Source organism: Cryptomeria japonica, chromosome 8 (assembly GCF_030272615.1).
Source record: "Cryptomeria japonica chromosome 8, Sugi_1.0, whole genome shotgun sequence".
Taxonomy (NCBI): domain Eukaryota; kingdom Viridiplantae; phylum Streptophyta; class Pinopsida; order Cupressales; family Cupressaceae; genus Cryptomeria; species Cryptomeria japonica.
Window position 1 is genome coordinate 168,372,926 of NC_081412.1, and position 16,093 is coordinate 168,389,018.

Sequence of the window (16,093 nt, forward strand, 5' to 3'; positions counted from 1 at the left end):
ATCAAGGGATTTGTTATGGACTTCAAAAGGTAATGTAATAGAACCAATTGTAGGAGAAGAAAATGCATCAAATAATTTCACAATCACATCTGTTTTGTCATAGATCACTTGATTCAATTGCAAAGTAAAAAGAAATTCTTCAGTAATAACATTAACCATGCACGAAGGATCAATAAGCACTCCACGACAAGGTGTATTCTTGACTTTTGCAACTATGTATAAAGGACCATCAGGTGCCCTGATAGTTTCACTAGAATCAAATGTGATGGAAGGTTCTTTAGGGTTTTCTTGCTGCTCTACAAAGTTAATCACATTCGAAGTCATAGACACAAGACCATCAGATGAGAAAGAGGAATCATTAGTCTCAATCGCATTAGAGGAATGAGAAGGTAATGGATCAGTAAAAATCTGAAGATTTTGGTTAGGAGGAGCTATAGATGTATTGCCTTTATCATTCACTCCAGAAACAGAGATAGTATTATTATCAATCAAATCTTGAATTTTACCCTTTAAAGCAAAACATTTTTCAGTATCATGCCCAGGTTGATGATGAAATTGACAAAAAGATTTGTTATCAAAATAGGGTGAATTAATCTTTGTAGGATCGATTTGCCTTATAGGAGGAAGAGTAAGCACATTTTGTTCCAATAACTTATTCATAATACTATGCAGTGATTCATTCAAAGGAGTAAACTTTCTTTCTTTCTTGAAAAATTTAGAAATAGGAGGCACACCTGATGCTACATTCACATTGTTGTTGATGATGTTTTCATTGAATTTGATGGAATCTTTGTTCGGTTTAAACTTTCCAAATGGTTGTTGACTGCTATCACCCTTATCACTCAGAGCCATAGGATGTGATTGTTCCATTTGACTCACAGTCAGTTGATAATTGTGAAGAGTTGCACACAACTGTTGGAAAGAAGTAAACTCAGAAAACAGAAGTTTATCTTGAATATCTTTTTGTAAATTAGAAATAAAGATTCTTTAAATATCATTGTCAGGCACTGGAAAAGAAATTTGAGCATACAAATGCTTATATCTACCAATGAAATCAGTCACTTTTTCTTTAACACCTTGTTTACAATGCATTAAATCAATCAAAGTAACTTAAGGACTTATATTGTTTTGAAATTGTTGAATGAAAGCATTTGCAATTTGTTTGAAAGAAGTAATAGAATAAGAAGGCAACGAGCAATACCATTGTAGGGCTTTATCTCTTAATGTCCTAGTAAACAGTTTTGCAAGCAACCTTTGGTCATAAGCAAAATCAGTACATATTGTTTGAAAAGTCTTAACATGTGTTAGAGGATCACCTTTACCATTATAAAGCTCCAAATGCGGGATTTCAACATGTTTAGGGGGGATAGCTCGAACAATGTCAAGAGAAAGTGGGCTCGCAACATCAAATGTGGGCACACTAAACTTAGATTGATTCATAGAGGCAATTTGTTGCTGTAAAGAAGAGACAGTTTGTGCAAGATTGTTAATGGTCGCTTCAGTCGAAGAATTCATATTAGATGTGTTAGATTGAGATGGAGGTGTTATGTTATTGAAAGAAGGTAAAGAGTAAGGTGGCGGGACACTATGATAGTTAGTCATAGGAGAGGATTGGAAAGGAGGAACACTACAAGGAGGAATGGAATGGTTGAATGAATTGCCCCCTTGTGTCATGTTCATTTGTGGAGATGTAATAGGAACACTCATTGAAGGAATGAATGAAGAAGTCAGATTGAATGAAGGAAGAGGGTTAATTGAAGAGGAAGGATTGCCCCCATGACTGGTGATCATAGGCGGAATGTCTTGTATAGAAGTAGTCATTATGTTTGATGTAAAAGTAGGTATGCTAGCAATAGAAGTTGTCAAAGGAATAGAATGATTGACTTGAGTGGGAGGTTGTGTATAACCCAAATTTTCAGCACAACTCTTCATAGGAATCACATTCGAATCCACAATGTGTGCAATACCACGCAAAATATCAATTCCATTCTTATCACTTTGAAGCATATGTTTTAGACCCTCAATTAAAGGAAGAGCTTGACTATCGGGGTATTCTTGAGACATCCATTGTCAAAAATCATCAAATTGATTATCCAATTTCGAAAGTTGTTCTACAGAAACCTCATGGAGAGCTTCTTCATCATTAAGAGGATTAGAGGAATTACCCATGTCCTCGTTAAAAAGGCTATTCAAATTAGGTTCCATCTCCTCAGTAATTAAACCTTGGAAAGACTTAATTCTAAGGCTTCGTCTAACGAGAATAGTGTAAGTAGGGCTTATTGCTGTAAAACTCATGCACTAGAGAGGGAGAGAAGATTTTGAATTTTAGAGGTAGCAAATTTCAGTAAAATCAGCCAATCTCCTAGATTTAAGCTGTTAAATGCAATCATGACAATCTCCCGAAATTTCGAAAAAAATGTCAGGGACCGTGATGCTCGGAGTGCACATGGTCCTCGCAACTTTTTTCGAAATTTGCAGGGATGAAAGTTATGATGATTTTAAAGTTAATCTGAAAAAATTGAGTGATTTTATGATTTGTAGATAGGCCAAATTAAAGTTGCAATCTCAAAATTGAACCCTACCCAGATTGTCGAAAAAATGCAAAATTTGAATTTTGAAAAAGAGAGGGAAACTGAAATTTTGAATTTTATGATTTTAGAGGGAATACCAAAAGCAATGCAAGTTTTGAAATTTAAAAGTTGACTCAATTTCACGCAAAATTCAATTTTGAAAGCGGAAATCAAAGTTGTTGTAATTAAGCACTTAATTTCAAAAGTCACAAATTGCAAAAATTTGAATAAAGCACTGAAATTTTGAATGAATGCTAACACACTTTTCAGATTTAGGATAGTAAGAACATAATTTTGACACAAAATTTCAATTTCAACAATTTTTGAATGATTAGAAGCCTTAATCCAAGCAATCCCTAGACCAACTTTGACTTTAATTTTTGAAAGTGTTGTAATTGATAAAATCAGCCAAAATTCTGGATTTTAGCAGAAAAATACAGTAAGATCTAACTCCCGAAATTTCGGAAAAAATGTTAGGGATGATGGCGCCCGGAGTGCACACGATCCTCACAACTTTTTTCCAAATTTTCAGGGATGAAAGATATTATGATTTTATTGCGGAATCCAAAGTTACAGCTGATTTGGAGATGTTTTGATCAGTGAAATTGTCGGACAAAGGTTGAATCAAGAGGGTTTCAAAAATTAGGGTTTTGACACTTAACCACTTAATTTTTAGAATTAAAGCACAAATATGAATTGATAATTTGTAATAGAAGGGTAGATCTGAAACAAGCATTAACAATTAAACATTTCGCAAGCTCAATTACTAAAAAGAAAATTTAGGGTTTTTATGCAATTAACCTCTAAAATTTTGCAAAAGATCAAACATGGAAATGTAATCAAGGAATCCAATTTTCAGATCTAACCATGAATAATTAGAAAGGATGTTCACGTCGGGTTCACCAAAATGTAAAGCGGAAAAATCGAACCCTATTTGCTCTCCCCTCTTCCAACTCCAAGGAGAGAGAAGGGAGGTTACTAGGGTTGATGGTTTTCACTTAGGGGAGACTTTACATTTGAAAGAGGGGTTGAAACCCACAAGATCCAATCCCACACAATGCAAGATTGGATTCTAAATGAGTTTCAAGGGTTAAGACAGTAAGGCTACCCTCTTTTGTAAAGAATTTAGATAGAAGGATCAAGCTAGGAATGCATGAAAAGTGAGAAAGATTCGCTTATAAACAGAGATAGGGATATAGGATGAAGCTGCAGACCTGGAATTAGTAGTAAAATGTCAAGACGGTGCTGTCCTGCAAATTTGAGCGAAAGTTGACAGGACGATGGCGCCCGGCGTGCACACGGTCCTCCGAAAAATCCGCGAAACGAAGGGGGATCTGTTTGTCTCTGCACAAGGATTCCAGATCTTCAATTTCAGCCGCGTACCTGAAACCTACACACAGAAAAGCGAAGATGATTGGGGGGTTAGGGATTAGGGGTTTGCCCTTAGGTCAAACCTCGGTTTTGGAATTAACCAAGAAATGAGAAATGTTGTAAATGTAAATGACTATAATGCAAAACAAGTACTAGTACCTTGTTGTAAGAATGTTTGTATTCGTACATGCGAAGGTGTAGATGTTGTTGTATGTTGTATGTTGTATGTTGTATGTGATCTCCTCTTCAATGGTTGAATCCTTGTCTTGAATGCAACACTTAGCCTTGAATGGAGACTTAGAATGATCAATTACTTGAAGGAATGCTTGAATGCTTGAATGCGTCTTGTACACATATGTCCTTCCTCTTTTTTTTATCTACCCAAAATGGGAGAGGAAATGTAGTTTATATACTTTCCAATTAGGGTTGATAGACTAATTTTTTTGACCTTAGGCCGACCAAGAAATGTTATTTTCCAATTTGCAAACAAAAAGACCCGAAGCCCCAAAAGAGATCGGGCCCAAAATAGGGCCAGGGACCAGGGCGCTGGGTGCCCTGGTCCTGAAGGACTAGGGCACTGGGCACTCTGGTCCCACCTCTCGGGACAGCAGGGTGCAAGGAGGATCAGGCCAGGGTGCAAGAAAAATGCAGTTTTTGATGTCGTGGACAAGTTTCGGGGTCTCCATTCAGGTTCAGTGTTGCGTCGCCATCGTGAAGACCCAAATGCAGTCGAAATTGCAAGTGTCACAATTTTAGGACGCTACAAGAATAATAATAATCTTCAAAAACCATCATACAAGGTTGAGCTCTCTGCAGACGACAGTAACATAGTGTGTCGTTCCTTTGCAGTGTTTCATGAAAGATTCCTACAAGTCTTTGACTAGGAATATGGAGGACTACTGGGGGTCAAAAGACATAAAGATAGAGATGGAGGGAACATTGAAGGTGGAGAACCCAGAGGAGGAAGTAATAGTAAGACTCCCCCCCCTAGCCCTAATATCCTCACACTCACCCCAAATGATGATATGGTTAAGGCTATTAGAAGTGAACAAACTATATTAAAAATGTGGCATTTTTCTTTGTCTATATGGATGGAAATTCTTGGCCATCAAGACAAAATTTTGATGGTTGTATTTCTAATGTTTTGGGGAAAAAATTAGGTATATATGTGAATTTTTCTAGAATGATGCATAAAGGATTATTTTTTCTCATTTTCAAGAATCACAATATGTAGGAACGTGTTCTTTAGAAACGATTATTGGAATGTGGGTCACTCGCTATTTAGGGCTTTTTCGTGGTCCCGTAATGGTAACTTGGAGAAAGTTAATGCTAGGTCCTCCCCTAACTGGTTAGAGATTCATGGAGTTGCAACTGAAATTGGCCCTTTCTGCCATAATTGTTAAAAGCCTTGGGGAATGTGTTACAGGTTGAAGAATCGAGGGTGATTCTCCCTCACTTGAATGCTAGAGTCCTAATTGCTCTTGACTCCATTGTCATTATCCTAGATAAATTCTTTGTGAATTTGATGAGGACACTCTGGTATAGGATTTGGAAATTTTAGGTAGCTTGAATGCTTGTTTCTACTATAAAGAAATGGGCACACTAGAAAGGAGTGTCTACTGTTGAAAAATGTAAACAATAGGGCTTTCGAGGTCATGAAGCCCTTGAATTATTTTGAACCTAATAAGCCCAATTCTATAAATGATGTTAATTGTGACTCTTCTAAGGATAAAGTTTTTCCAATGACTACAATAGTTGAGACATTTCTAATGATAATCTGAGTCTTTGGGTGAGTCTGGGGATGGTCCTATTTTGGGGGAAAATCTTAAAATCTCCTTATGTAATCCTCTCTTTGAGGAGTTGGACGTTATCCCGACCTCTAAAAAGAGACATAAGGAACCTCAAGTCTTTCCCCAATTGAAGGAATCAAGAGATTGTGATGTCAAAGTTAAGAATGCACAACAATTAGCTCTAGAATCTATTCAGGCAAAGGCTAGTGAGTGTGTAGAGGAAAAAGTGAGACTAGGTTAACATGCCCTAATCCTACCTTTTGACACACATTACGGAATACAAAAGAGCCTAGAGATATCACGCAATTGGTTACTTCTTTTTGTGAAAGAGAGAGCCACGGGATATCTATTAGGATTTCTATTCCCTTGTTGAAATTGGAAGATCAAATGATGCAAGTTCAAACCCTAATCCCAAAATGCAAGTATGAACCAATAATAAGATTGCAGAATTGAGATTAAACAATGAATAGCTGTAAATACAAGGATGAAATAAGAATGCAGATGTGTACTCGGAGTCAAAATTGGACTAAAAATGTTCAGGACGGGGATGCGGGCGCCACTGTCCTGATTCTGTCTTGAAAACTGCACCGGAAACTGCTGCTTTGCACTCTGGAACACTATTGGAAACTGTCGGAAATACTGTCTATCTGGAGGACCAGGGCACCCAGCACCTCTGTCCCAAGGACCAGGGTGCCCAGTGCCCCCGTCCTGGCAGGACCAGGGCGCCCAACGCCCCTGTCCCAGTCTTTTGCTCTACAATTTGATGTGGAGTGCTGTCTTGACCTGCTCTTCCTGGATCTGTCACCTGCGGTGTCGTCCAAGTCTCGAAACCTGCACTTATATCTAAAAATGATATGGGTGGCTATATAGGGTTTTGCCTTAGTAAAACCCCCACTTCGGTGATTTCCACCTCCACGAATAGCCAAGTTGTTTTGTAAAATGTATTGTGTGTGCAGACCTAGTGTGTGTGCAAGGTCCTAAAATGCAAGAAAGCAAACTACAGCAACCTAGAAAGTAAACCCTAATTGCTTGTAAATGACAATGTAAATGCTCTAAATCAAGATGCAAAGTGATCTAAAGCATGAATAAAGGATATATTGAAGCTTATGCAAAGACATGAAAACAACATGAAATCATACCCAACCCTCAAGGGAGGAGTACAAGCCAATCTTCAGTCGGTAATCTCCTATTGTTCTTCAATGCCTTCCAAGCCCTAAGTGGATGAATGAATTTGATAAGTGCTTGATAGAGGGATGTTGAATGTTGTTGAAGTCTTCAAATATCTGCTCTTTCGCTGCATATGAGGTTCCTGAAAACAAAAATCGGATCCTTTCAAATGAAGAAAGAGAGCTCTTATGTAGGAAACCCTAGATCATAATTTCATCTTTTGGCTGACCTAGAGATTGAATATCCCGCCAATTTCTTGGGGTAAAGCTTTATTTTATGATTGGATTGCACTCCTAAAATTTCAGGAAAATTGTTCGGGACCATGTGCACTCCGGGCGCCACGGTCCCGACAACTTTTCACCAAATTTTCAGGGCCATCGGATATGATGATTTTAGAGAGAATCCCAAAGTTACAGGTGATTACGAGATTTTTTGACTTCGAAACCAAGCCCCCAAGTTCAAAATAGGACTTAATTAGGGTTTTTGATTGAGTGATGTATTTGGAGGAATAAAATGAAAAGGGCACATTTTAACGAAAGGGCCCAACTTTAAGATGTAGAGGATGATGAAATATGACCTTAGACCTAATTAATTTGATTAATTAAGTGCTGAAGGAGAAATGCAATGCAAAATGTAAAATGCACTAAGGCGGGTGCTAAACTAGGTGTGAAATTGTACCACCCTAGCGAGTGCGTACAATTTACGACGCTACATTTAGCCCCCACTTTAGCGATCATATGAGTAATACATGCATATGCAAGCTAAAGTATAGAAAAGTAAACATCATTTGAAAAAAGATATATCCATAAGTTGTCGGACGAAGCCCCCAACGGTATCTGGAGTACACAGTTAGGAACCGCACCCTACAAAACACACGTTAGATCACAAAATTACCTAATGCTTACTAAGGAAAGTGATGAAATTCGTGAGTAGCTATATGCCCCCCTTATTTCGACTTGCTTATTAGGGAGGTGAAACAGGGTAACATGTTTACTTGCGACAAATTGTGTAAGAGAGTATTGATGAGGGACGTTCACTAAATATACTTCATCAGAGCACTTTTTGGAACATCCCGAGAGTAGGGGAATGAAAATACAATTCCGACGCAACAAACGGCTCGAAAATCGCATCTCCCAAACCCAAGTTATGATAAAATGAATGATAGAGGAAAATTAGGGTTTCGACAGTAAAAGATAAAGAAATGAAAGTATATACTTTGAAAGTGACATTCGTATTTGTCACTTTGTTGATTTCAAAATACTGTTCATTGCAGCGGAGCCCACATAGCCATCATCATGCCTTCATGATGACCGGAGCGTCCCACGAGGATTGAGATCCTACGCCAAGCCGTTATCGATGACGAGCCACTAGACGAGGTGAGTTGACTGAGCTTTGACTTTTGTTTTTCTGCTTTTGACTTTTTTGTGATCGTTTGCGGGCCCTGAATTCTGACCCGGGGCCCACCCAGGGTGCCATGGTCCCTGTGGGGCGCCCTGGTCCCCCTAGGGTGCCATGGTCCCTGACAGGGCACCATGGTCCCCTCAGGGCGGCTTGGTCCCTGACAAGGCGCCATGGTCCCAACCAGGGCGCCATGGTCCCTGATAGGGCGCCATGGTCCCAATCAGGGCTTGGCGAGGGGTTTCAAGGTTGGCATATGATGTTCGACAGTTTGCATGAGTGATTTTGATGATCGAGTACTGATTATGGTTATGTTTTTGTGTTGCAGGGTCTCCCATACATGAGAGAGCATACGGCAGGACATATTCTTCACAGTTTGCGAGATCAGATTCTGCGGCTGACTCAGGTAGAGAGAGACACTTTGTCGATCATGGGATTATGGTATGTGATCCTCATGCCAGCCATTCAGTTCCATCCTGTGATGCTGATGGCATTGATGGAGCGATGGGATCCTGACACATGCACATTTCATCTTCCAGTAGGGGAGCTGATGGTTACACTCGAGGATGTGTACCGTATACTTCATCTTCCTATCAGAGGAGTGACTGTTACATACGCGACCGATCGGTCAGTGGAGGATCATCAGAGAGAGAAGGTATATTGCATAGGGAGAGTCATGCCGAGCGAGATGAGAGGTCGCATCATGGTCAGCTGGCTCTTACATCCTACAGGGGAAGTACCCCTTCTGAGATGCCTTATGATCACCATCATAGCACTAGCCGTCTCCCCTAACGGGCGAGGTATGCACATGCATGGGGGTCTCACATGGTGCATCAGAGCTATGGAGAGACACAGGAGAGTGTATGCTTGGGGTCGGAGTATGCTTGCACATCTTTATCACGACCTTGAGGAGTATGTATTTGGACAGGGTTGCAGTTTGATGACATGCACACTTCTACAGGTGTGGATTTTAGAGCACTTCACATGCACCAGGCTTGTTGGCTTTCCGCTGAGTATGGCTAGCAAACGACCTAGGGTGTTTGCTTATCCACTTACCAGCAAGTGGAGATTTGGAGATCTACTATATTGGAGAGTGATTTTTGATAGATTGACAGCCGAGGTGACAGTGTGGAGACCCTACCTACGGATGCACAGATGGGATGGGATGGAGAGACAGTTAGCATGCTTACAGAGGAACCGCCTACTGCGGGGACAATATTCACACATCATAGTCCCTTTCTACTTTGACTGAGTACGGAGGCAGTTCGGGCTAGAGCAGTGTGTTCCAACCGATGTGCCCATCTATACTCGACACTCACGAGTCCTTCCCAGACCTAGAGCAGTAGCGAGACCGACGATAGATGACATTGAGACTATAGATATAGAGGGTTCTGATCAGGATGTAGTCACTGATTACTCTGCAGAGCCTGGTGCACAGCGCAAGTATGTCTCATGGTTTATGAGATCATATCTAGGTCCTATCTTTCCACCAGATCACCCGACAGGCCATTCAAGCCCATGGAGACATGGAGACCAAGATGAGGACCAGGGATCCAGGTCAGAGGAGCCAGAGGAGGGAGAGGGTCATGAGGAGGCAGGAGATCCTGATCCACCTACCGAAGATCAGCCTAGTGCTGAGGAGGAGGAGGAGGACACAAATAGAGATGAGGAGAATGAGGATGCAGGTGAGGATGCGAACGAGGAGGAGGATGAGGATGAGGATGATGAGGAGGAGGAGGAGGATAGAGATTATGAGGAGGAGTCAGATGCAGCTCCCCACCATTCAGGAGATGATACCATAGCTCTGGATCCTCCTCTTATTCCCCAATAGGGAGAATATGAGGCGATACGGAGACCTGTTCCTAGTACCACCTAGCCTACACCCATCATGCATAGATTAGTCGAGTGAGGGGAGCCTAGTAGATCCCAGTCACAGATGCTACCATATCATGATCCCTACTGGCATGAGGGAGATCTAGGTATAGTAGGTTTATATTGATTTATTAATGTTTTGATGATATAGAATGATACTAATACAAAAATCTGTTCTACTGCCACAGCTAATGTGCAGGAGTGGTGTTCCCTGATTCAGCAGGTAGTGATAGACATTTCCACGATAGCATAGATCCCCAGTTCCTCACGGATTTCTTATAGGCCTCAGTGGAACGTGGGTAGGCATGAGGACTTGTTTTCCCCATTTCGAGTACAGGTAGACATATGGAGGGAGAGAGAGAGAGTCCTATCAGAGGACCTTCAGCGGGCGCGGTGAGATCTAGTAGCAGCTCAGGCCGAGGCTACCACCTATCACGCGATCCTTATGGATAGGGATCATAGGAGTTCCTCTCAGAGTCACTCACGGTCTGTATCGCGCTACACACCCATGGGTCCACCTTCACGGCTAGATCAGGAGGGAGCATCTAGTCAACACTCTCTAGCCACTAGTCCTAGGGATAGGAGATGATGTTATTATGTAGGAGAGGTCACATTTTGGATGTATAGTGACCTATATTTGTATACGATCCACATATATATATGTATATATACATGCTTCTCTTTTGTCTCAAATGTGTTATCTTTAATGCTTAAAACAATGTATATTTTGCTTTGATTAAATCTAATACATTTGGTAAATGTACATGTATGTTCAGAATTTAATTTTCATGTGATTGATTTCTCAATGCTCCATGATTAAATTGATACATGTGTGACTTAATTAAAATATTTAATCAAGTACTACATTGATGATAGGGAAGAAATATGCATTAAGTCTAAGAATCATATAACTAATGTGATTTAATTTTGAACTTAAACACAACATGATACGATTCTACTTAACACATAAAGACATTGTATAATATGCTAGCATAATGGAAACGTAAATCTTTTACAATTTACATAAATGAATTCAAGACAAACTATGAAGTAAGAAGACACACTTGTCAACAACGAAGCAATATAGATTAAACACCATAACATTTAATTCTATTTTGCTCTAATTAGGAGATACTAACATATTATCCAATGTTGAAGAACTGAAAAGAAGATAAATAAGGAATGAAGAATTAAGCATAATATCTACGCAAGTGCATAGCATTGATAGGTTCTTTAAGAGGCGTACTGTCTACATCCGCTATTTTGTAAGCACCTGATCCATAATCCTCAATAACGATATATGGTCCAAGCCAATTAGGACTAAATTTTCCCTTTTCTGCAGGTAAGGCATTCACATTGCGCGATTCTCATTGAGGACTAAGTCACCTACTGAGAAGGAACGTTGAATAACCTTATCATTATAGCTTCGTTGTAGAGTTTTGTGATACGCTTGAATATGCTCAAGAGCGTTTATACACTGTTCATCAAGCATCTCAAGCTATTGAAGTCGTTGTTCTCTATAAGAGTCATCATCTACTATACCTTTGAGAGAAACCCTAAGTGATGGAATCTCTAACTCTAAGGGCATAATAGCGTCAACACCATAAACAAGATTATAAGGAGTAGTTCCCGTAGCAATTCGTACACTCGTTTGGTAGTCCCAAAGAGCATAGATTAGCTGGTTACTCCAATCCTTACCATGCTTATTCACGGTTTTGCGAAGAATTTGTTCAATTATTTTATTGGATGATTCGGCTTGACCATTTGACTGAGGATAGTATGGTGTAGAAAATCGATGTTTGGTATGATACTTCTCGAGGAATCTCTTCACGTCCTTGTTCTTAATTGATGTCCCATTATCTAAGATTATAGTGGAAGGTATCCCGAATCGAGAAATGATGTTTTCTAGAAGAAATTGACAAATCACTTCAGCAGTGGTAGAGCGAAGGGGAATAGCTTCTACCCACTTCATAAAGTAATCTATTGCGGTTATAATGAAGGTGTGTCCTTGAGATGAAGGAGGAGAGATTTTACCAATAAGATCCAAACCCCATGCGGAGAAAGGCCAAGAAGCTACTTGAGAACGAAGTTCTTGGGTAGGAGCATGAATCAGATTATTATGTTGTTGACATTGATGACATTTTTTAACAAATGAAAAGGAATCCTTCTGCATAGTTTGCCAATAGTAACCCATACAAAGCAATCTATGAACCAAGGATTTGCCTCCAAAATGCCCCCCATAGGCACCTGAATGTGCCTCTTCAAGAACAACGGGGATTTCTGATTTGTTAAGACAGTGAAGGAGAAGACCATCATAACCCCTTCAGTAAAGAACATTAGAAAGAATAATATATCTAGCAGACAGCTTGCAGATTCTAGCCCTAGTGTTCCTATTAGCGGAATCAGGAAAGGTACCATCAGTCAAATATCTTACAATATGCGAGTACCATTCATCTGAGTCTATAAAGTCACAACATGTTACTAGACTAGTATCGTCTACAATAGCTGGAGAAATGAGGTTGTGAATAACAAATTTAAGATCAACCACAAGGTCCTCTAAAGACACAAGAGAAGCCACACATGCCATTGCATCCGCATGTCGATTATCTTTTCGAGGAACAGGTTCCATGGTATAAGAATCAAATTTTTGTAATAAAGAGATGGCAAGGTCTTTATATTGTGATAATTTGTCTTGTTTTGCTTGATATATTCCTATTACTTGTCTTATAATCAATTGCGAATCTCCATAGATATGTATGTGTTTTATGTTCAGAGCTAAGGCTGCTTTTATTCCCTCTATAAGAGCCTCATACTCAGCAATGTTATTGGTACACAGGAAATTTAGACGATAGGATAAGGGAATAGATTTCCTTGTAGGAGAAATCAGAACAACACCTGCCCCCGATCCTGTACGACACTTAGAGCCATCAAAGTATAACTCCCAAGTTTCATCTTTCTCTATAGAAAGAATGAAGTCATCGGGAAAAGACTCAGGGTTAGGGAAGGAGAAAGGTGAAGGGGCCTCAACTAAGTGATCAGTCAATGCTTGTCCTTTAATTGCTCTTTGTGAAACAAATTTAAGGTCAAATTCAGTCAACATCATAACCCACTTAGCTAGGCGTCCTGATAAATCAGTTTTAGAGAAAAGATGCTTCAAAGGATCAAACTTTACCATGATGTGGACTTCTGAATTTAAAAGATAATGTCTCAATTTATGAGTCGCAAACACCAAGGCCAAGCATTGTCTTTCTATCGGAGAATATCGGGTCTCATAATCGAGTAAGGTACGACATATGTAATAAATCAGACATTCCTTACCATCTTTATCATGTTGTGCCAACAATGCTGCAAGAGCATGAGAAGAAGCAGTTGTATACAGAAGGAAGGGTTTAGAAGGTTCGGTAGGTTGAAGCATAGCTGGACTAGCCGAATACACTTTTAAATCTTCAAATGCTTGCTGACAATCTTCATTCCATTGAAAAGTGATATCCTTTTTAAGAAGTTGAGTAAAAGGAAAGGTACGATCCGCAAGTTGAGACACGAACCTACGAATGGCTTGAATCTTTCCTTGTAAGCTTTTAAGTTGAGACACATTTCTAGGAGGTGGCATGTTGACAATAGCATCTATTTTCTTAGTGTCCACCTCAATCCCACAATGCGAAACTATGAACCCTAATAGTTTTCCACTATCCACACCAAAAACACATTTTTGGGGATTCAAGCGCATGTGATATTTACAAATTCTTTCAAAGATTTGACAAAGGATTTCAATATGATCCATGCGAAGAAAGGATTTGGCTAAAATATCATCAACATAATCTTCTAAAATCTTATGCATATAATCATGAAAGATAAGGGTCATCGCTCGTTGATAAGTTGCACCAGCATTTTTAAGTCCAAAAGGCATCATTATCCAACAAAACGTACCCCAAGGAGTGGTGAAAGTAGTTTTGAATTGATCTTGAGGGTTAATAAAAATTTGATTGTATCCTGAAAAACCATCCATGAAGGATAACAAGGCATGTCCTGCCGTAGAATCAACTATCATGTCAATGTTTGGAAGAGGAAGATCATCTTTTAAAGAAGCCTTATTTAGATCCTGAAAGTTGACACACATTCTTATTTTGTTATCTGGTTTAGCCACAGCGACAATATTTGAAATCCATGGGGAATAGTCAATAGGGCAGATAAGTCCAGCCTCCAATAACTTTTCAATCTCAACCTTAACAAGCAAAGCCACCTTGGGATTCATTTTTCAAATCTTTTGTTTCACGGGCTTAGCATCAGGAACTAAGACAATATTATGAGTAACAATCTTAGGATCTATACCAGGCATGTCAGAGTATGTCCAAGCAAAGATCTCGGGGAATTCATGCAATAAATCTTCATATTGTTTCTGCTCCTCTTCATCCAAACATTTTCCAATTTTAATAATTTTTTCTTTATTGCAAGGGTCCATCTTAACATCAGTGGTGTCACTTATGAGAAGATTACTTTGTTGAGGAGTATCCTTTAACTGAGGGAATTCTTTCACAATCTCATCATTATCAGTCTCTTTTCCAAAATAGGCTTCAATGTTCAAATAATAAGGGAGTCCCCTATTGTGATGATAACGAGGAAGAGTGTCATAGGCTCCCAAAAATTCAGCTAAAGTGTCATCGGTAGGGAAGACATCCAAAGCACAGTCACTTGAAGGATCCCCATCAATATACTCAGGGTGTTGCATTTATAGAGATGTAGAAATAGTATTAACACTAATGCATGGTCTTTTAGAAGCTTTAGTGCGCTTGCAGGGATTATAGCCAAGTCTAAAGGCATAATTGTGAAAATTAGTCTCTAGAGGAACTTTTATCCCTTGTTCATGAGCACCGGAACCATTTCCATGATACCCATGCTTAGCAAAAATATGAAAACCACGACCATAACGATCAGCCATTTCAGGAAGAGAAGGTGGTTTTTCATAAGACAAAGAATCAAACTCTTCATAATTAGAGGTGTGAGGAGAAGAAGTTTGAGAAGCAGCCACAAAATTATTACTCATAAGTTCAGGTAAGATTGATTGATTTTTAGCTTCTTCCTTCTTTTCAACTTTAAGCTCTCTAGAAGGAACCTTATATTCACCCACAAAGGTGGGATTGAAATCAAGAGATCCCCAATCATCTTCTACGAGAACCTTCTCAGGATCAAAATCTTTCTTATGTGTAGTTTCAAGTCAAGAAGAATCTTCTTCAGGAGCTCCAGACTCATCCAAAGAATTTTGATCATCGGAGAGCGAGGATTCATCGATAGGTTTCTTATTTAAAGAGTCATCACTAGACGAGGATGGCTTAGAAGAACCCCCTTTGGAAGTAGATGTTTGTAGAAAAGCTTGAAAATTAGTATCACCTGTCAAAGTATATGTCTTATTGTTATAGATGAATTTAACTTGTCTATGCAATGTAGAGGGGACAGCTTGCATGCTGTGAATCCAAGGCCTCCCTAATAACAAGTTGTATGTTAAATTTCCCGACATAACATGGATAGGAGTAGGCAAAGTAACAGGTCCTACTGTGAGGGGTAAGGTGATGATACCTAATGAAGTCTTAGCCACATTGTCAAAGCCACGAATGGGACGAGAGTCAGGCTCAATAAGAGACGTATCCACATTCATCTTATGCAATAGATTAATGCTACACACATTAAGGCTAGAGCCATTATCTACTAGTGTTCGTCTTATAGCAGTGTCTTTCATGATAACCACAATCATCAAGGGATCATATTGTTGTTGAATTTCACTAGTTGGCAACTCATCTTGGGTAAACACAATTTGAGCTTTAGGATTCATCACAGAGTTAACTAAAGATGCTATATTACTAGATGTATTTGGTGGAGGAACATTCAAATCTTCCAAGGCATCTTGTAACATTCCATGATGAGCGGAAGAAG